Source organism: Candoia aspera, chromosome 1, assembly GCF_035149785.1.
Source record: "Candoia aspera isolate rCanAsp1 chromosome 1, rCanAsp1.hap2, whole genome shotgun sequence".
NCBI classification, from domain to species: domain Eukaryota; kingdom Metazoa; phylum Chordata; class Lepidosauria; order Squamata; family Boidae; genus Candoia; species Candoia aspera.
This window is the reverse complement of record NC_086153.1, coordinates 43,201,257-43,224,319: the sequence shown is the minus strand read 5'-3', so window position 1 is coordinate 43,224,319 and position 23,063 is coordinate 43,201,257. Positions and strand designations below refer to the sequence as shown.

Below are 23,063 nucleotides of genomic sequence, written 5' to 3'. Positions count from 1 at the left end.
ACCAGTAATATTATGTTAGACATGGAGGTTTAGTTTAGCTATTGTGGCTAACAGAATAGGATTTGGTATAGAAAATCAGGTAACTTCTAAGCAAATGAATGAATTCCAGGGTGAAGTAATTTCAGAAAGCAAATTTACAATATTGGAATTCATTACTGATTAGCTTCCAGATTAAATTAAACAGGAACAGATCTGATGCTGAGTAAGTTGGTTACAACTTTATATTTTTAATGTCAGGATAATACTTTTAGAAAATCCAACCCCCAAATTACAATATTGTTGCCCCAACTTTATAGAAAAAGAAATGAGGGAATTGTGGATATGACAGGAAAGCCCAGTGAGTGCCACAATGCAATTTCAGAAACATAGAAAATTAGATTTCAGAATTAAAAGAGAATGTTTTTCTTGCGTAGCCCATCAGATCGCATATACATATGGGAAGTGCGTGGGAGGAAATCATATTACAAGTTACAAAAAGTATATTTGTCATTTCTGCACTGATCTATTAGATATCTCTGTAAAGTTCATGGCAGGACATGAGCACACTGGTTCTACACAAACCCAGTAGCTTCCTAAACCCAACGAACACAGCTAAGAGGGAATTGATGCAACAAAGGCCACTTGGTTGCAACCTTCCCCATTATTGGAACTATATTGCATGTATTTGAATTAGTTATTATTTCTGAATGTGCACTTATACACATACATAAACATATGCAATATTTCCGCAGAATACTATTTTGCCCTCTTTTATTGAGAAGAGAATTTTAAGCAGCCGCCCAAACACATGGAAAGCTGCTTTTAAAATGTTCAAATCAGTTCAGTGGAAATTTGCAATAACTCTATAGGACCTAATGTTAGGAGGATGCTGTTGTGGAAAAAAAAATGCTGGCAGGACTTAAACAGAGACCAACTCAGTTTGATCTTGCTTTCTGCCACCTCACTAGTTTGTGTTGACACCATATAAATCAAAGGACCCTGCTATTTTTATGCATTCATCTCGAGTGAGACATAAAGGGAGTGGGGAAGGGAGGAGAGGACAGGACAGAGAGAGAGAGAGAGAGAGAAAAAAAAGAACAATCACAGAATCAAGCAGTTGCAGTTCAGGAAACCTGCAAGATGCATATCTGTACCAACCCTCATGGGCTGTGATTGCCAATTCTACAACTTCATTAGGCTAAAAAGAGAAACATGGCCCAACAGTGATTAAAGCCAGATCTTGGCCTGATTTACATCTCACACCCTTTAAATGTCAAGTTTCCCATTTAAAATGTTGCTTAATCACTGAATGAGAATCTGATACAAGATTCCAAACATCAGGGGTTTCTCTTTTATAACACTGTTTGAAAAGGCAGCAGCTATTGATCATTTAAAAAAAATAATAAAATGCCAGGCCGCACAATTTCAGCTTTTCCCGATTAACATTTTTACTTGCCTCCTCCTGCTTCTGCAGATTGTGCTCTGGTTGTTTTTCTCCTCTGCTCATGGAAAAATATAAATTAAATTAGAAATTTTCACTGGGAAAAAAGCTGTGAAGTTGGCAGCCCAGTAAACCAACTTCTGCTGGCAGAAATATTTCTGGGACAGCAGTGGAAGAACATGTATACCCAATCCAGGGGATTGGAGGCCTTACAATTGCCAGGATGCTGGAAAAAGGCTTACTAGGACAACTCCTCATTCAGCTTCAAATAGAAGAGGCTGGTTCTCACTCAGTGGTAGAATGTGAGCACATGCTTTGCATGCAGGCACTTTTGGCTTCAATCCTCAGCATTCTAGGCCAGATATAAAAAAGAGTTCTGTCTTAAACCCTAAAAGCCTCAACTAGTCAGATCAACTTTCCCCATCTTGCAGCCTTTATGTTTGTTTGGACTCATCTTTCACACCACTATCTGGCAGTCGCCTTCACTAAAAATGCTGTGGATGAGGTGGGTTGTAATGCAACATGCCTGCAAGTCTGGGGAAGGCTTATAAAGTCAATAATGCTGAAGAAGATGGACCCATTTCTATGTTTCTAAACAGTCCATATTGGAGGTTCAGGATATAGGAGCTGAACTGACTCCTTAAGCAAGCTTGGAGCCTTTGTAGGCTTTCCTTCTCCTCCCACTCCATATATACCATCTGCTCCATGTCCTTCTGAATCAGGTTTCAGGGTTTTTTTGGAGTTTGGTTGATCTGAGCCTGACACTGTCTTTTACTATTGTGGACAAACAAATAGCAAGTGACAACACTTTGGAAAAGATTCAAGAAGTACGCATATCCTTTTATTTGGAGAACTATAATACTATTAATTATTTCTTAAAATAGCTGCAGCATTTTTTTTTACTGAGAATCTCCAGGGCAGCTATTGAAACATCAAAAAGAATGTATAATCTTAGGAAGCATTCAAAATATTGTAAGAACCAATAGCTGCAAGGGATATACAGAGGACATTTAGCCTCCCATCTAAATGTTTTCTCCTTCCCATTTCTCTTTTCCAGAGAGATATATTCCAACTTGATATGCTAACGCCTTTATTGTAGCATTTGCTTTTACAGTCTACGCAGATTTAAGGGGTAGAGGAAAGTTAAGCAGTTGGGCTAAAAAGTCACCATTCATTAAAATGATTTCCTGGCCTTTTGACCCATTTGCAATTCTTTTCTGTGTGTGTGCATGCACACACGTGTGTGTTTCTAATTGCGGGAAGTATATGAGTGAAAGAATTCTACTATACCCAAGCTAACATCTTTTATCAAAACTAGACACAACTCAGCAATTTAATATTTGGAGCCTACAGTATCCCTTTTATTCCAAATAGCAACTCCATGATTGGGGAAGAGGAGGAATCAGTATGAAACATTGTTTCTCTACTTACAACAGTTAGCAGCTGGCAAAGGAAATAATTTGCATGTGGGAACTGAAGCAGGGGCAAGGGGTTATCCCCCATCTCTTTCTACCCTTATACCATGACCCCCATTCAAATAATATTTATCCCCCACTTTGGATACTTTGAAAAAAGACTTCAGGAGCCCATTATTGTAAGTAATTTGTCTGTAAGCATTTAAGGCACCACAAAACTCTTTTTTCTGCTCCATTTCAGTATTCTTCTTTATTCCAATGAAACTTTTAGTTATGACTATAACCCAAAAGTAAAACTTCATGTTGGGTATCTGTGAATACAGATTTTTTTAAAAGTATCAACAAAGCCCCAGTAACTTCTGGACAAACACAAATTGTTTAAAGTGAAAATAAGTCTTAAGAGGAAATGATGCATTTTTCCTGTCAAGGTATGTTTCCTTTACCACAGAAAGGGTAGCCTCATATTATTTGCAATGAAATACTATCCTCTTGATTTTTATTTATGCAGGCTGTCATAGACATTTGAAAACACAATACGTACACAAGTAAAAAAAGATAATGTTACCTTCAGGAAAATATAAATGAGTTTTCACTGAATCCATGAAGCTGTGCTTTCTCTATATCACTTTAGGCTATAGGTTAGGGGAGAATCTCGTTATTTAAAAAATATCCAATCCTCATATGTGGAGAAAAGTGTTCTAGTTTAAATTCTAGTTCAGTCTTGCCAATCTGGGCATCTTCCAAGTGTGTCAATTTCAACTTCCTTAAATCTCAACTATGGCCTTGCTGGCTAGAACCATAATTTCTTCCTGGATAGTTTTTCCCATGTAAATGCGTTTTTGTAAAGATCATATTTCCAACTCTGCTTCGGTTAAGGCAAACCAAGTCTTTGTATAGAACAAAAATGTAAATTTCACATCTCCTGCTTACACAAGCAGCTTAGTCGCAGGGAGGTACAGAACTTCCCATGCACAAACCATTGAGAATATCTGTCCTCGGCCCAGCATTTGATTCATCCTAAGAGGAGCAATTTTTTGGACCAGGATGGATTACTGTAAAAGCTCACAAGACCCTAACCTAGGATTGTGATTTTGAAAATGTAGCATTGATTTTGTGGAAAGGAGGGGTGGAATAGGGGAGAATTAATCAAATCCTTTGATTTCTAAATGTTTATAAACAGTTTAAGAACACCCAGAGCAGTTTTGAGGTGGTATCCAAAGGAGGGGAATTGAGATACTGCACTAGAGGCAAACCTTGAGCAGCACTTCTGGAGCCTGTGCAGAGATTGTTCTACTTTCAAGCCTTGATATTTCTCCTAGATCCATTAGTTGCTTATTCCACTGCTTTGACTGAAGTTTGAAGTGAACAACATGTATCGCTTATCTCCTGTTTATTTGACTGTGTTTGTATTTCTTCAATGTTCTCCTCTCTTCTCCCCCTTTTTCGGAGTAGAACACTGATTTTGCAAGAAAGCATGACTTCTTCCAAACGGGAAGCAGCCCAGTGCAAAAGGCAATGACCCCAATCAGATGGTATGCCATCAGGCCTCCACCCATTGCGCGATACCATTTGCAATCTTGCAGTGGAGCACTGTAAATTTGCAAGCATTGTTTTTCCCCATCAGCCAGTCAGAAAAGAGGGGCTTTCCCTTGTATCTGTGCAGTGATGGGGTGGGGGAGGGGAAGAGAAAGCAGGCAAGAACTATTCCTCTACAGCAGCAGCAGGGAGCAGGGAAGGCCTGGGCATTGTCACTAAAAAGTGGAGGGTTGTGGCTTTTTAAATTCAGCACAGTTACTCAAAGAATTAGTGTTGCAGCGTGGGTGGAAAATTTCCTGTAAAAGTTTCTCATGCTTCTTTGCAGAACTTCTCACTCTTAGAGTCATTCCCTGCTGCCAATTCAAAATGCTTTCCTGCCAGACAGATCCCGTCGTACAATGACTCAGGGTCGTCTCTACACAACGCCCAACGCAGGACGTCCCGGTTGAGTCCCTCTTTAAAACGTTCTATTAGAGTGGGCTCAGACCAGTCAGTGATTTTCCCAACCAGAGCTTTAAACTCTAGGGCATAATCAGCTACTGACATTTGGCCCTGGGTAAGATCCTTCAGCGCCTTCTTAGCTCTTGTCTTGGCCGGAGGATCTTCAAAATGCAGCTTTAATGCCCACATGAAATCATTGAAATAATCAAGTGCAGGGGAGTCAGCATCACTTAATTGAACGTACCAGTCAGCTGCTTGACCCTTCAACTTGGTGGCAATGGCAGTTATCTTAGCCTCTTTGGAGGGGAAACATGCTCCAAATTGCCTCATATAACTTTTAGCATTAGTTAAAACAAAAAGATAACTTTGTTGGATCCCCATCAAATTTGACAGAAAAGTCTCTCACTCCGCCTCTGGTTGGAGTGGAACCAGCAGGCACTTGAGTGGTTTGGCCCCAGGTTACAGTAGCTTTCCCCTTACGGGGTGGGGATACTGATGGCCGGGCTCTGCGGGGTGGAGATTCATCCCGGAGCTGTCTCCGGCCCCGCTCCGCCAGCGGTCTGGATGGGAGGATGGAGGATGGTTGCAGGAAGCTGGGATCTCCTCCGCGTCTCCCCTGCCCCTCCAGTGACAAAGACAGGTTTTTCAACATGTACTCCATGGATTCTATTTTGGCTTCCACCACTCTTAGTCTCTCAGGTGTTCGAGAGTCCCCTCTCCTTCGCGTGCCCAGTTTCCTCTCAGTTGACACCATAGTAGATTCTTTGTCTGGGGTTAGTGGGAACCGATACTTCCAGGACATCCCCGACATCCCTGGTTGGGGTTCCCCCACCTCATCCAAGGTGATCAACTCTGCGAGCAATTCGCTGGGTGCCGGTTGCTTTGGCTCTTCCCCATTGTCAGATTCCTCTGCATCAGAATTGGAACTCGATTCATCCCTTGACAGGTCTTGGGATTCTGAAGGTTCTGGGGTGAGATTCAGTTCTCCGCTCTTGACCGTCGACTTGGGCATCACACTAGCCGTCTCCTCGAGTCCCCCGGTTGTGGATTTTGACTCAGCCATCGTTAACTATTTTCCCTCACAAGAGACTGACTTGGTAGGAGCTAATGGTACAACTTTGGGGATTCTCAGCTTTATGTAATGGTTGCCTATTTTAAAACACCATCAGACTCATGAGTGTGAATTCAAATATATCTGATTTATTAAAGAATAGTATACAGGATCACAGAGAAAGCTGAGAATGATGAAAGTGCACCAACTTCAAACTAAAAACCCTCGGTGCAAATGAAATCCCTCCCCCCAGAGAATCTTCTCAAGTTCACAATCCCAGGTGCTCCTAACGGTTTCTGATGGTCTGCGGGAAAAGTCCTTGAGCAGAGAAGATAACCCAAACACATTCCATTGTACTGATTTCACATACAGAGTTTGGTACAAGGTCTCACAGCAGCTCCCTCCCAAACAGAAATGCGCATCAGCGCCATGGCATGTGAAATGTTACGATGTATACACTACATTGAATCAGTGAACATGACACACTACTGCATTCCTCCATCCTTGAGACAACAGAAAACTGTTAACGACATGGAAGCTGCTGTCCCCATTGTTGATTCCTATCCTGCCTCCATTGCCTCTGTTCTGACTCAAAGGTTGAAGGGCATTGTCCTGATTTTGTCTGTGCAATGTGTTGGAAGTCCTGGCAAATCCAGCATGACTCATTAGCATGTGAATTAGCATGTAAATTGAGTTGTCCCACAATGCAACTCTGAGGAAGCTGTTTGTTGCCACTCCCACTTCCTCTTTCTCTCTTCTCTCCTTCTTCCACCCAGGGAGAAGCAAGCATGCTGCTCTGCTCTCCATTCATCAGGGCCATGCACTCAGGCCTTGATGAAGAATTCTGCCCCTTTCTTTCACACAGCTCTTGGCAGCTGTAGGGCTGAGAGTCTAGGGTAAACTAAGTATTTAGGAAGAAAAGAAGAATAAAGGAACTTCATCTTTTCCACCAAGATGGATGTAACAGAACAACAAAGAATAAAGTCAGTAAAACTCTTTTTTTACTTCTTAACCTAATATGTCTAAGTGTCATGCGCTGCCTGCCTCTGAATAATACTCAGACACTGGTTCGTGGATCAGGCTCTGATTTATTCACAGCGCAGTTACAGCGTCGGAAGAAAAAAGCTGAGAGTGACAGGAGCGTGCCGGTGCGGGGTTTAAATACCCCGCGCCGGTCAGCGCCCCCTCACTCGCGGTCACATCACCCCCCTTTGTCCAATACGTTGCCCTGCCAGTGGGTGAGGGGTTCCGGGATCGCCCATCATCAGGTTTTCTATTCCTCTGGTGATTGCTGTCAGCTGGGCGATCTCCGTTGTATTGGCGCTGATGGCTTGGGTGTGCTCCGTGATCCGTTTAGTTATTGTTTGTTGGCCGTTAGTCGTTGTGGGTTGATGGCTACTTATCTTGAGCCCCTTCACCTATTTCCTTGCTATTGTCATGTGTGCCATTGCGCTGATGACTTCAGCTCAACGGCACTCATGACATACTGCCCCCTTTCCGAATAGTGCTCCCCCCCGGTTTTCTGGTTTTTTTTTTTTTTTTTTTTTCCGGTGGAGCTGTCAAACGGCACTTTTTTTTTTTTTTTGAAATTCCCGCCGGAGTAGTTGTCGCCCCTCCCTTTGCTCCTCCCTCTACCACGTGCCTTCCCAGGGTGTGTCCATGGTGCACATGCTCGGGTCCCGTCCTGGCGTGCGCATGCTCCAGCCACACCCTGTTTGTTTGGCTCAGTTCGGCGAGGAGAGAGGCGTGGCTGGTCGGGTGCTTATCAGCTCCAGGTAGGGCCCTTCTTTTTTTCCCATTTAAAGTGCGTCGCCTTTGTTGTATCTCCTGGGCGTTGCCCCCAGGTTGCTCTGTTGACTTGCTTGCCACTCCCCCGCGGCCGGGGGGGCGGGGGGAGGGTGCTGGCGAACGCTTGTCACCACCTCGTGGGCCCGGGGTGGGGGGAGTGAGTCCCGGGGGGGGGAGGTCCACCCAAGTCGCGGGCTTGGGGGGGCCCTTTCCCTTGGGGCACGGGAGGCGGGGGGGGCCTGCGGGGGGGGGTTTGGCTTGCTGCCCTTGGTTGTGGCTTGTCGGGGTATGCCCGGTGAAATGCTCTGGTCAGGTCAGGCGCGTTAACGTTGTGCGCCGCCACCCATTCCGGGTGGGGGAAGTGTTTCCACCTGACCAGATAGTGTAGAGTTCCTCGTTGCTTGCGGGAGTCGAGAATGTCCCTTATCTCGAAGTGGTGTTGCCCGTCGATCATCACCGGTGCGGGCTGTGGCGTGCTTGGGTGCCATCGGGAGGTGGTTGCCGGTTTCAGGAGGCTGGTGTGGAACACCGGGTGGAGTCTCCGTAGGTTGTGTGGCAGGTCCAAGCGTATTGCTACCGGGTTCACTATTTGTGTGACTCGGAACGGCCCGATGTACTTAGGCCCCAGTTTTTTCGAGGGTTGGGTTGACTTTAGGAACTTGGTGGATAGGTAGGCCATATCCCCCGCTTGGAACGTCGGTTGTTGGCGCCGGTGCTTGTCGGCCTGCTCTTTGTAGGCTGCCTGTGCATCCTTCAGTGCCGCCGTGATTACTGGCCATGCTTCCGCGATCTTCCGTCCCCAGTCGCTAGCGTCCACCTGGGGTTCCGGGGGTTGAGGTAGCTCCGGTATGGGGACGAAGTCGCGCCCCGAGACTACTTCAAACGGAGTTTTCCCCGTGCTCGTGTGGACGGCGTTGTTGTATGCGACTTCGGCGAACGGGAGCAGTTCAGCCCAGTCGTCTTGGTGGTAGTTAGTATATGATCGTATGAATTGCTCTAAGGTGGCATTAAGAACCTCTGTGGCTCCGTCTGTCTGGGGGTGCCAAGCCGTAGATAGGGCCTGTTGGGTTCCCGTCAGCTTTAGGAAGGCCCGCCAGAATTTGGAGGTGAACTGTGTGCGCCTGTCGGTCACCACACGTGCGGGACATCCGTGTAGCCTGTACACGTGGATGAGGAAGAGTTTGGCTAGCTGTTGTGAGGATGGGACCGACGTGCAGGGGATGAAGTGGGCCTGCTTTGAGAAGTAGTCCTTCACCACCCAAATGGCCGTTTTCTTCTGGCTGGGTGGGAGGTCCACTATAAAATCCATAGAGATTTCCTCCCATGGGCGGGAGGGTTCTGCCACCCGTTGTAATAGCCCCGCGGGTTTGCCTGGTGCCCGTTTGGCCCTAGCGCACGTTGGGCAGGACGCTACGTAGGCTTTTACGTCTCGCCTGAGCGCGGGCCACCAGAATTGACGCCGTGTTAGGTGTAGGGTCTTGAGGAACCCAAAGTGTCCCGCTTGTTTGGCGTCGTGTGACCTATGCAAGATCGCCTGGCGTTGCGAGTCCGGGACGTAGATTCTGCCTTCCCCCCATGCCAGGTCCTGTGCCATCGTTACCTTGTCGGGGTTTGCCAGGAACCAGGGGTCGGTTTTGAGGGCGGCGGCGAGGTCCGTGCGCATTCCCCCTGGTAGTTGCGGTTGGCTTCTTCCGGACGCCGGTTGTCCCGCCGTCGGCTGCGCCGTAGAGTCGAGCTGCCTCCGCGCGCCGCTTCGGGTGGTCACGGCCATCCCCAGTTGCGAGGCGGATAGGACCGTCCCAATGGTGTCTGGGGCGGGCTCTTCGTCTTGGGGCAGTCGGGAGAGGGCGTCGGCCAGGAAGTTCTTTTTGCCCGGCATGAACTTCAGCTGGAAATTAAAGCGGCTGAAGAATTGGGCCCATCGGACCTGTTTTGGGCTAAGGCGTCTAGGCGTTCGTAGGGCCTCGAGGTTCCGGTGGTCAGTCCAGACCTCGAATGGCTGGGTGGCTCCCTCGAGTAGGTGTCGCCATGTCTCTAGCGCTGATTTCACCGCGAAGGCTTCTTTCTCCCAGACGTGCCATCGCCTTTCTGTCTCGGAGAACTTCCTTGACAGGTAGGCGCATGGTTTCAGGAGTCCCGTGGGGTCTTTCTGTAGCAGGATGGCTCCCAGGGAGAAGTCTGAGGCGTCGGCTTGGACCACGAACGGCCGTTCTGGGTCCGGGTGCGCGAGGATTGGCTCCGTAGTGAACAGCGCTTTCAGCTTGTTGAATGCGGTCTGGCACGCGGGAGTCCAATTCAGCACTGTGCCTGGGTTCTTGGCGCGTCGGGTGTCCCCCACCCCTTTGGTTTTGAGGAGGTCCGTTAGGGGGAGGGCTATCTCTGCGAACCCCCGGGCGAATGACCTGTAAAAATTCGCGAATCCGAGGAAGCTCTGTAGTTGGCGTCTGTTGCGGGGGCGCTCCCAGTTTAGCACCGCTTCGACTTTTGCGGGGTCCATTTCGATGCCGTCCCCGGAGATTCGGTACCCCAGGTAGTCTAGGCGCTCTTTGTGAAACTCGCACTTTGTAGGCTTGGCATAGAGCTGCGCCCTTCTGAGCTTGTCGAGGACTTGCCTGACTAGGGTCACATGTTCCTCGTGCGTTTTTGTGTAAATAAGGACGTCGTCGATGTAGACCAGGACCCCTTTGAACAGATGTTCATGCAGTACCTCATTGATGAGCTGCATGAACACCCCAGGGGCCCCCGCGAGTCCGAAGGGCAGTACTTTGTACTGGAAGGCGCCTAGGGGGCAGTTGAACGCCGTCTTCCATTCGTCCCCCTCCCTGATTCGGATGCGATAGTACGCCTCGCGAAGGTCCAGTTTGGAAAAGACTTTGCCCGTGGACAGGTGGGCGAGCATGTCCTTCACCAGGGGTAAGGGGTATTTGTTGGACAGGGAAGCCGCGTTTAGGCCCCGGTAGTCGGTGCAGAGCCGTAGGGTGCCGTCTTTCTTCTCCCGGAATAAGACGGGGGCTCCGACCGGTGAGCATGCTGGCTCTATGAATCCCCTGTCTAGGTTTTTATCGATGAACTCCCGGAGGGTTGCCATCTCCTTCGGGGTCATCGAGTAGATCTTTGGTCTAGGTAAGGGGACATCGGGCAGTAGGTCGATCCGGCAATCCGTCTTGCGGTGGGGGGGTAGTTGGTCAGCTTCTGCCTCTCCGAAGACCTCGGAGAAGTCGGCGTATTGTTCCGGTAGGTCTGCTGTGGTAGCGGCGTTGTCTTGTGTGGTCGCCTCCGCTCGTCCTACAGTGGGGTTGGTTCTGCCCGCTGGAACTGGTGCTCGATACTCGCCGTCGCCGAATGTGAAGGTGCGGGTCTCCCAGTTGATCCGCGGGTTGTTTGTCGCGAGCCATGGCATCCCCAGGACTGCAATGGGCCGTCCGATGTGCGTGACGACGAACGATGTGCGCTCGGTGTGAGTGCCCATTTGCAGGGTGACCGGCTCGGTTTGTAGCGTGGCTGGTTTCCCTCCCGCTGTGGAGCCATCCAGCTGGTGGAATGCCAGCGGCGTGGGGAGGGGGAAGCAGCGGAGGTCGAGTTTGGCGACTAGGTCGGGGTGGATGAGGTTTTTTGAGCACCCCGAGTCCACTAGTGCCGCGGCCGTGGTGGCTCCGTTGCCGGCAGAGAGTTTGATTGCTGCCATTATTACGGGGCTTTCGTCGTTCCGTCGAGGTGGTCCGCGCTGCTGTCCCACCGCCTGCCTCGCCACGCGTTTCAGGGCAGGCGGGGAGCTTTTCCCGCCGGCTGGTTGGGGTCGGCGTTATCCTCTTCCCCCCAGTAAGCGTCCCAGCCTTCCTCTGGTGTCGCTGTGGCCACGGTCATTCGGCGGTGAGGGGGCGGCCCCAGGTTGGGTGGTTTGGGGCTAATTTTCGGGGTGGGTTTGGGTGCACTGGTCGGCGGTCGGTTGGCGAAGCAATCCACCGTCTTGTGCCCTAATTTGCCACACCTCCCGCAGGGCTCCCGGTTGAATTTCTTTTTTGGGTATATGGGGCCGGCCATCCCCACGTGTGGTGCGGGTACCTTTTTTCCGGCATAGTTTGTGTCTTCCGTGGTTGTCATGAGGAAGGTGCGGTGCGCGTGTTCGGCTTTCCCCGCGAGGTGGATCCACCCGTGTAGCGTTTCTGGGTCGTCGCGGTAGAGGGCCCATTGGAGAACATCGCGGTTGAGCCCCCTTTTGAACATTTCCAGCAGGGTGGTCTCGGACCAGTCGCTGACCTTCCCCGCGAGGGCTTTGAACTCCAGGGCGTAGTCAGGGACCGTGCGTGTGCCCTGTTTAAGTCTTTGGAGTGCACTTTTCGCCCTTACTTTGGCTAGGGGGTCTTCGAAGTAGTTTTTCATCTCATTGATGAAAGCAGGGAAGGTGGCGAGGGCGGGGGAGCTGGACTCGTACAGTTGGACGTACCAGTCCGCCGCCCTGTCTTGGAGTTTGATCGCCACGGCGGCGATCTTGTCGGCCTCGGAGTCGTAGGAGTGTCCGTGCCTCCCCATGAACTCCCGAGCGTTCGTGACGAAGAACGAGAGTTTCGTGGGGGTCCCATCGAAGAAGATGGGGAAGTCCTTTGGGGCCCGGGCGTTTTGCGCGGCCCTGCCTCTCGCTTCCCGGTCTGTGGTGTCGTCCGCCTGTGCCGTCTGCTGACCCTCCGCTGGCCCGTGGGGGTTCGGTGCTTCGCTCGGGGTGTGGGCCTGTGCGGGGACGTCGTTGGGTGGCGCGGGGGGCATAAGCGACTGGAGCATGGTCCGGAGTTCCGTCAGTTGAGCCCGCATGGCCGCGAGTTCAGCTCGTGCCTCCTTGTCCACAGCCCGCGCCGCCGCTGGGGCCGGTTCCGTTGGCGCGTCCTCGGGGGTGGGTTGCCGTCGGGGTTCATCGTCCCTCTGCCGCGGGTCCGCTTCCTCCGCCGTCTGCAGGGTGTCTCCGTCGTCCTCCTCCGTGTTGACCGCCATTGGGCTGTCGCTCCACACCCGTTGCTGGGGTGCGATGTGGGGCGCGGGGTCCTCCGCTGGTTTCGGAAGTCGTGCTGCTCCCTCCCGCGGTCGGGTTGCCTCCGTCGCCATCTCCCCTTGGGGTTGGAGCTGAGGCTCGGGTCGGGTGGGGTGGGCGTCCATGGCTCCGGGAGTCCGCGGTGCCTCTGGCCTTGGTCGGTCCTCCTCTGTCTCTTGCCGTGCGGCTCGCCCTCCTTGCCCGCGCTGCTCCGGCCTCATCTTGCTGGTCTTCTCGCCGTCTACTCCTCCCGCGGCTCGTTGTCGTCCAGTGGGGCTCGGCGAGGCTGAGTTTATGACTCTCAGCTTTATGTCATGCGCTGCCTGCCTCTGAATAATACTCAGACACTGGTTCGTGGATCAGGCTCTGATTTATTCACAGCGCAGTTACAGCGTCGGAAGAAAAAAGCTGAGAGTGACAGGAGCGCGCCGGTGCGGGGTTTAAATACCCCGCGCCGGTCAGCGCCCCCTCACTCGCGGTCACGTCACCCCCCTTTGTCCAATACGTTGCCCTGCCGGTGGGTGAGGGGTTCCGGGATCGCCCATCATCAGGTTTTCTATTCCTCTGGTGATTGCTGTCAGCTGGGCGATCTCCGTTGTATTGGCGCTGATGGCTTGGGTGTGCTCCGTGATCCGTTTAGTTATTGTTTGTTGGCCGTTAGTCGTTGTGGGTTGATGGCTACTTATCTTGAGCCCCTTCACCTATTTCCTTGCTATTGTCATGTGTGCCATTGCGCTGATGACTTCAGCTCAACGGCACTCATGACACTAAGCGTGTGATTCTTTATGCTTGGGAGGGCTGAGTGTGTAAGATCAATAACCTGTTTCTCTGGCATGCTCATTGAAGCTATCTAAGATAATTTTCTTTTTCTGTGTCAGCTTCTCAGCTGTGTTAAAAGCTCTGCTCAATTTCAGTGGTTCTAGCAGGCCACTAAAACTGGCTTCACAATGCATGTCCTCCCTCTTCTGTAGGTCCTCAGCCAGCAGGAAGAACACCCACCTATTAGGACACTACAGCAGGGTTGGGTGACGTTTGGCTCTAGATTCTGCCTGCTACATCTAGGTTCATTTCTGGGCTCCTGCTCTACATCCCATTCTATCGTGACCAAAGCTGGATACAGTTTAAAAAAAAAACCCAAACAGATTGAATTTAGAACAAACAGTGCTTTTAATTAAGGTTTATCTCTCCGGGCTTTCCTTTCTTGATATGTATTTATTTAAAATGATTTATATGGCCGCCCATCTTGTGAGACACAACTCTGGGTGGCTAACCACAATAATAAAACATAACAATAAAGCAGTCCAACAAACAAACAAACCAGAAAAGAAAAAGATACTAGCAAATGCTGAATTTGATTCCTTTGTGCTTAATTTGCAACCATGGGGGTGGGGAGTGTTGGACCTCTCATTCCACACATTCACTATTTCAAGCTTGCACTAAGCCAGTGTTTCCCCACCTTGGCACCTTCCTGATGTGTGGCTTTCAGTAGCCAGAATTCCCCAGCCAGCATGGCCATTGATGAGAATTCAGGGAGTTGAAGTCCATACATCTGGAAGTAGCCACGGTTGGGAAACACTGTACTAAACCAGTGCAGCCATAGCATTAATGCACTTATGGTACTGCTGGTTGAGCAGTCTTGTGTTCTTACATGATGCTGACAGAGCACTTTGCCTAGTTGAAGCAGAATGTGGCAGATGATTCTGACCAGGGACCAGACCTGGGGCATGCCTGTATCAGTGTGATGGCAAAGCATAACGGATTTTACACACTTTACAGCTACTGTTGGATAATAACAGATTTTACTTTCCTTATCCACCTAAGGAGAACAGCAATATTTTAACACTGATACAGCTAAGGACAACTTAAGCCTGTCTCACTCATTGGCTGGGGATGAGACGGCAGGAATGTCATGGAGGCTCAGCAGCAAAAGCATATTGCCAAGGCAAGTTTGTAGCATGGTTAGATGCAAGTAGAGTAAGGCCTGTAGTGACATACTCACGTACGTACCTGCCACACCCTCATCTCCCAGCTCCCATTTGGAAGCAGAAAGAATGCTATCAAATGCTCTGCTCACGATTTGCCAGTTACCACGCAACAGCATTTTGGAAATAGGATGAGGGTGGGGGTGGGGACAGGAGGAGCAGCTACCCTTCAGGAGTGTTCAGGATGGCTTGTCAATGCAACGGATGATTGTGCACCGGGGCTCAATGGTACAAAGGTGATTTCATATATCAGAGGTCTCCAAACTTTCTCAGTTCACAGCACCATTAGCAGTTCCCAAACTATGCGCCATGGCACCTCAGGGCACCACAGCAATAGTTGCATTTATTTAGTAGTAAAATATACTGCTTCAGCAAAGGATCGTTACCTTGTCGTGGTGCTGGAGCTTGAGCACCTCAATGATGCCATGAGCTAAACCGTGAAGGGCCACCCAAGACGGGAAGGTCATGACAGAGAGGTCAGACTAAATGCGATCCCTGGGGAAGGTAATGGCAACCCACCTCAGTATTCTTGCCGTGAAAACTAAATGGATCAGTACAACCAGAGATATGTCGGTATACCATCGGAAGATGAGACCCCCAGGTCGGAAGATGGTCAAAATGCTACTGGGGAGGAACAGAGGATGAGCTCAACTAGCCCCAGACGTGATGACGCAGCTAGCTCAAAGCCGAAAGGACGGCTAGCGGCCGACGGTGCTGGTGGTGAACGGCGAATCCGATGTTCTAACGATCAACACACCATTGGAACCTGGAATGTAAGATCTATGAGCCAGGGCAAATTGGATGTGGTTATTGGTGAGATGTCAAGATTAAAGATAGACATTCTGGGCGTCAGTGAACTGAAATGGACTGGAATGGGCCACTTCACATCAAATGACCACCAGATCTACTACTGCGGACAAGAGGACCACAGAAGAAATGGAGTAGCCTTCATAATTAATAGTAAAGTGGCTAAAGCAGTGCTTGGATACAACCCAAAAAATGACAGAATGATCTCAATTTGAATTCAGGGCAAGCCATCTAACATCACAGTGATCCAAATATACGCCCCAACCACAAATGCTGAAGAAGCTGAAGTAGAGCAGTTCTATGAGGATCTGCAGCAACTACTGGACAGCACGCCTAAAAGAGATGTTATTTTCATCACAGGAGACTGGAATGCTAAGGTGGGCAGTCAAATGACACCTCGAATTACAGGTAAGTATGGCCTGGGAGAACAAAATGAAGCAGGACACAGGCTGATAGAATTTTGCCAAGACAATTCACTCTGCATAACAAACACTCTCTTCCAACAACCTAAGAGACGGCTTTATACATGGACTTCACCAGATGGACAACACCGAAATCAGATTGATTACATCCTTTGCAGCCAAAGGTGGCGGACATCTGTACAGTCGGTAAAAACAAGGCCTGGAGCTGACTGTAGTTCAGATCACGAACTTCTTCTTGCACAATTTAGGATCAGACTCAAGAGATTAGGGAAGACCCACAGATCAGCTAGATATGAGCTCACTAATATTCCTAAGGAATATGCAGTGGAGGTGAAGAATAGATTTAAGGGACTGGACTTAGTAGATAGGGTCCCGGAAGAACTCTGGACAGAAGTTGGCAGCATTGTTCAGGAGGCGGCAACAAAATACATCCCAAAGAAAGAGAAAACCAAGAAGGCAAAATGGCTGTCTGCTGAGACACTAGAAGTAGCCCAAGAAAGAAGGAAAGCAAAAGGCAACAGTGATAGGGGGAGATATGCCCAATTAAATGCAAAATTCCAGAGGTTAGCCAGAAGAGATAAGGAATTATTTTTAAACAAGCAATGCGCGGAAGTGGAAGAAGACAATAGAATAGGAAGGACAAGAGACCTCTTCCAGAAAATTAGAAACATTGGAGGTAAATTCCAGGCCAAAATGGGTATGATCAAAAACAAAGATGGCAAGGACCTAACAGAAGAAGAAGAGATCAAGAAAAGGTGGCAAGAATATACAGAAGACCTGTATAGGAAGGATAACAATATCGGGGATAGCTTTGACGGTGTGGTCGGTGAGCTAGAGCCAGACATCCTGAAGAGTGAGGTTGAGTGGGCCTTAAGAAGCATTGCTAATAACAAGGCAACAGGAGACGACGGCATCCCAGCTGAACTGTTCAAAATCTTGCAAGATGATGCTGTCAAGGTAATGCATGCTATATGCCAGCAAATTTGGAAAACACAAGAATGGCCATCAGACTGGAAAAAATCAACTTATATCCCCATACCAAAAAAGGGAAACACTAAAGAATGTTCAAACTATCGAACAGTGGCACTCATTTCACATGCCAGTAAGGTAATGCTCAAGATCCTGCAAGGTAGACTTCAGCAATTCATGGAGCGAGAATTGCCAGATGTACAAGCTGGGTTTAGAAAAGGCAGAGGAACTAGAGACCAAATTGCCAATATCCGCTGGATAATGGAAAAAGCCAGGGAGTTTCAGAAAAACATCTATTTCTGTTTTATTGACTATTCTAAAGCCTTTGACTGTGTGGACCATAACAAATTGTGGCAAGTTCTTAGTGGTATGGGGATACCAAGTCATCTTGTCTGCCTCCTGAAGAATCTGTATAACGACCAAGTAGCAACAGTAAGAACAGACCACGGAACAACGGACTGGTTTAAGATTGGGAAAGGAGTACGGCAGGGCTGTATACTCTCACCCTACCTATTCAACTTGTATGCAGAACACATCATGCGACAAGCTGGGCTTGAGGAATCCAAGGCTGGAGTTAAAATCTCTGGAAGAAACATTAACAATCTCAGATATGCAGATGATACCACTTTGATGGCTGAAAGTGAAGAGGAACTGAGGAGCCTTATGATGAAGGTGAAAGAAGAAAGTGCAAAAGCTGGCTTGCAGCTAAACCTCAAAAAAACCAAGATTATGGCAACCAGCTTGATTGATAACTGGCAAATAGAGGGAGAAAATGTAGAAGCAGTGAAAGACTTTGTATTCCTAGGTGCAAAGATTACTGCAGATGCTGACTGCAGTCAGGAAATCAGAAGACGCTTAATCCTTGGAAGAAGAGCAATGACAAATCTCGATAAAATAGTGAAGAGCAGAGACATCACACTGACAACAAAGGCCCGCATAGTTAAAGCAATGGTGTTCCCTGTAGTAACATATGGCTGCGAGAGCTGGACCATAAGGAAGGCTGAGCGAAGGAAGATCGATGCTTTTGAACTGTGGTGTTGGAGGAAAATTCTGAGAGTGCCTTGGACTGCAAGAAGATCAAACCAGTCCATCCTCCAGGAAATAAAGCCAGACTGCTCACTTGAGGGAATGATATTAAAGGCAAAACTGAAATACTTTGGCCACATAATGAGAAGACAGGACACCCTGGAGAAGATGCTGATGCTAGGGAGAGTGGAGGGCAAAAGGAAGAGGGGCCGACCAAGGGCAAGATGGATGGATGATATTCTAGAGGTGACGGACTCGTCCCTGGGGGAGCTGGGGGTGTTGACGACCGACAGGAAGCTCTGGCGTGGACTGGTCCATGAAGTCACGAAGAGTCGGAAGCGACTAAACGAATAAACAACAACAAAATATCCTGTGGTGTCCCTGTGAGTTCTATATGGCGCCCCCAGGGCACCGCAGCACAGAGTTTGGGAACCATGGGCATATATTAACTTGTCCTTTTATTTATTTATATAACCCTCTCATTTAGTTTATTATCTTCTAATTCAGCCTATATTAATGATGGTCATTAATGTTTTGATGGTTCTGTTTTATACGTGGTTTTTAGTGAAGTCATTGGGCTTTTTCTGTTTAATTTACTGTGGCCTGTATCTCTGAGCACTATTGCTAAATTTTGTTTTGTTGCAAACTGTTATTGTTTCAAATCCAGTAAAAGGCTATTATAAACATGTGAGTTTTTCTTTTTAATAAGGGGATAATCTAAAAACAGGAAGCCAAGAGTTGTTTTGGCTAAAGGCAAATTTTTGACAGATTGGAATACAATTACATGGGAAATGATTCCTTTCTTGTGTTTTGGGGAACTCTTAAAGATATTGGAGAAGGCATTGGTAAAATCAGATTTGAAACAGCAGCCTAACAGCTGGAAATGGGCAGTGGCAGCTATCAACTGCACTTCTGCAAAATGTAAGAATAGCAACTGCAATGAATCACATTCAGATTATTTTCCTTCATGCTTTAAAAATGCACAACTAGGGTCATTCAGACTGTAGACCTAATTAGGAGTTCTGTTATCATGTTGCCTAGCAACCAGATGGCATTCAAACAGTTTGTGCTAAATGTCCTAATGATTTATGTTCTATGTTCCTGAGGCTGGTTTGGTCTGCTGAACACTATATTTGTTTTTTTAAGACCGTTTTTCTTCTAATCCAAATAAAATTTCCCAAGTTCTTAATTCACTGGATTCTGTCCAGGAGTGTCCAGGGGGAGGTGTCAAAAAAGTCAGGATGGCAACCACAACCAAGCAATCAAAAGCCTGCCCCTTTTCTACATGTAGTGTAACACATATTAAAAAAGAAGACAGGGCTTCATTCCCACAGTCACGGCTGCCATCTTGATTTTGTTGATACAGGCACACACTGCCAACACCCCTGATTCTGTCCATTTATTCAGATGTTCTCTTAAAAAGAACAGTATAGAATGTAATTCTGGATGTAAAAATAAGTTTCTTCTTTTTAAAAAATCTCATATGAGACATATCCTCTAGAAAACCTCCCAGAGTCACCAGGAATTGGGCGGCATATAATAATAATTATTATTGTTGTTGTCGTGCCTCACACACATGCTTTCCCCATCCCCCTCTTTTTCCTGGAATGACTCAATGAAGGGCTGACACAGAAACAGAAAAGTTCCTGACAAACATTACCAGAGCTTTGAGTTGGTGCTTTGCATTGTTTTTCTTCCCTCAGAATTAAGATGTAATTAGCATTAAGAAATGAATTTGTTCTGTTACACTATGAAAAACTCCAGGTGATTTCATGAAGACATTATGCAGAAATCTATAGATGGCTGAAAGAGTTGTTCTTTCTGCAGAAACTGTTTTTTTCTGAATATTATTTTATTCTATAAGCAGAATGTACAACCACATATACCAGAAATGTACTTCTCCTTGAAAAACTGGTGCTGATATTCATATCTGAGGCCCCCTTGGATGTATGCAGTGTTAGCACTTGTCATCTGTAAGTAAGAGATATAGCTGTGGAAACCAGGTTTTTCCCTGAAATCAAACTGCCATGTTGTGGTTCACCACATGGGCCAACCACATGTAAAATCCTAGGCAAATGCTAATATCAAATCTTAAAACTTGCATCTGAAAAATAAAATTCCCTTAACCTGCATGAATTTGTTATATTTCTTTCCTTTTTTAAAGGCACATGAGTTACAGGCTATGATAAGCTTTTTTGATACTGCACATCTTAAGTTATATTGCATCCATAATATTGCCAACAGTGTTAAGAGACAGGACTTTTTCACACAGGGTCTTCAAACTCCCAGATCAGCACCACTCTTTGTGATCTCATCTGTTAGCTGGGCCTATTTATTTCCAGATGAGCTGTGGAACACCTCATATCACAGTTTAAGGCATGTCCCTTTTGCTGCACTAAAAATCTGGAGAATTATTGGTTTTGTTCTTGTTTCTGAAAAATGCTTACAACATGAAATAAGAACATGAACCAGAACTAGAACCAGGAAGCTGAGCTTGGAAGCTAAGCAGGGTTGGGTCTGATCTGTAGGGTAGCCTAGGAAGTTAAAAAAAAAAACCCTCAGAAGAAAGCAATGGCAAACAACTTTTATATTATTGCCAAGAATATTATATGATATGTCCATGAAGTCACCAGGTTTGAATGTCATTATTTGCAGGCTTGTCTCCTAGGTCAGTTAGTTAGCTTTTGGTGTCCACATTTCTAGGGTTAGCAACAGTGAAAGCGACAGCAGGTCAGCTTCAAAGTATTTTGGAGAAATTGGGGAATGAAAACAGCAGCAATGTAGATGTGCCCCAAACTCACTCTGTCTCTTCTCTTCTCTTCTCTTCTCTTCTCTTCTCTTCTCTTCTCTCTCATGAACTAGGAGAGGGGGAGAGTGGAGAGACGAGAATTTAAGCTTTCTCTTAGTTTTTTTATTTGAAAAATTAACTTGGAATTTAAACAAGTGTCTCTGCCTTTCCCAAATAAGAAAATTGTACTGATGTTCCTATTAAGGAAAATTGTTTTTAGTTCATTTATAAGTATATCAAGTTTTTGAAACTACTTTACAAATCCTAACAAGTGTGTCCACAGGAGTGTGGCAGAAAAACCAAGATGGCAATTATGATGGTACAATCAAAGCTCTGCTTGTTTTTCTATGAGTTGCATACCCTTCAGACACCACTAAATCCTAAAGTTGGGATGGATCTCAACATTTATTGAATCCAACCATTTTGTTGCAGGAAATCCTGGAAACAGAAAAGGCATAGCTCAGGTGTAGTGTGTGCTTTGATGCAGAAAAAAAGTCCATATTTAATTTCTGTCACAGTTATTATAAGTCTTGGAAAGATTCTTGTCAGAAACCTGTTGAGACAATGCTGAATTAGTTAGTCCAAGTTAATATAAGGCAGCTTCCTATGTTTCAATGTTCTCCTAAACTAAAAATGCTTTAAGCCTTCTTTGTTAAAAAAAAAGTATTCCAAAAGCAGACACAAAAAAGTGAGGAAAAATGTCCTCCTTTTTTACACTTATGCTTGAACCTCATTCTTTCTTTCTTTCTTTCTTTCTTTCTTTCTTTCTTTCTTTCTTTCTTTCTTTCTTTCTTTCTTTCTTTCAGGGCTGAGAAAGAAAAAGCTAGATACTAGTGGGGTAGATTTCCCTTGCATGGAATGCTAAATTCTGTCTCTGCTGTAAACTCTACTATCATTCAAAAATACAACACATTATTCACACAAAGGTGCACCCAAAGGCAAAAGCCAAGTAAATTCCCAAAAGGCACAATTCAGCAACAGTTTAGTTGCAATTGACCTCTGCTCCTGCTCAGTCTGTTGCCCTGGTGCTATCTGTTGATAATCTCAAAGCCCCTCTTCTGCTTTCTGGATTTAAACCAGATAGTCCTTCAAACAGAGGATGCTTTCAAATAGAGGCCATTACTTTGAAGGTGCTTGAAACAGAGCACTGGAACGGTCATCCTTCTACTTACATTTTAAGATTTAAAACATTTCATTCATTCATTCATTCATTCGATTTCTATAATCGCCCATCTCAGCAAGTGACTCTGGGCTGCTTACCTCCTGTGCTTCATTTTTAGAGCCTAGGCATTGAGATGCACTGCTCTGGTTTGGAAGGCCTGCTTCTTTAAAAATCCCCAAAAGGTTCCTTCAAGCTTCTTCAAGGCAACACAAACATACAATTAGCTACCAGACGACATCCGAGCCCCTTGGTCAGAGAGGAATTAATGCATGTCTCTTTAAGAAAATGAGCTTCCATGAGGTCGCTTCTTATCAAAACAGTCTGCATGTTGCTACAAGTGCAGGCCTGATAACATTCTGTTTATTTTTACATTTGCTACATACCATGCTTCAGTCATGTAACCTGATCTTAATCTCAGCTACATGTTGGCCAAAATCTACTACAGTATCTGGAGTCATCTTTGTATTAAGCTGGAATACAAATACAAGTCAGACCAAGTTGCGACTTCCTAAGGGTATATCTTAGTTACAAATAATCATATCTATGTTTGTGTTATAACTGGGACTAGTGTCAGACGTTCCATTACACCCAGAGAAGAGCCTGGATGCTGTAATGGATCAGAAGTTTTTCAGCACAATGCCAGAGACTCTCAAATAGATATTCTGGACATCAGCAGCAATTCTTCCTAGTTAGACCAGGGTTGTTGTTGTTTTTTACTGCCAATGCAACTCTTCCTAATATGGGGCAGAAGCACAGATCACTTTGGCCCCAGCCCAAGTTATATTAAACTTGGTTAAACCAAAGAAATGCCAGTCAATGTTGTTGTTTATAAAGGACAACTTCCTAGACTTCATGACTGTGAATGAAATGCAACCACAGAGCTAGATGTGTGGCTTCATTCTTTCTTTGGAGAACTAGCTGTTTTCCAATGCTTGGTAGATTGCCACATACAGAGGAGTCAGGGAGAGAGAGGACAACCTTCTGTGGACACTTTTCCCCAACATTTCAGGAATAAACAATGTTAAGTATTTGGTTTCTGGGCTCATGCTGCTTCTTTCGAAAGTGATTGCAAGCAAACAATGTACAGACTAGTGGGAGCTGATCAAGTAGAATGAGGAAGAGAAATAGAAAATAAAGCACAGCTATATTGGTGTACTATTGCCAGTGGATTAGAAAGAAGCTTGACCTGCATATATGCCTATAAAAGCAGCCAAAGCTATAGAAACCAGCATTTAT

At 46.7% G+C, this 23,063-nt stretch overlaps 1 long non-coding RNA gene across 1 annotated transcript; it reads right to left on the bottom strand.

Moving 5' to 3' along the window:
- Positions 1–19,473: 19,473 nt before the first annotated feature.
- Positions 19,474–20,153, bottom strand: LOC134487884 (uncharacterized). The gene is made up of 2 exons (XR_010066904.1): positions 19,919–20,153; positions 19,474–19,888 (listed from the first exon to the last, which is right to left on the bottom strand). It is a non-coding gene; the product is annotated as an uncharacterized LOC134487884 (long non-coding RNA).
- Between the last annotated feature and the right edge of the window lie 2,910 nt (positions 20,154–23,063).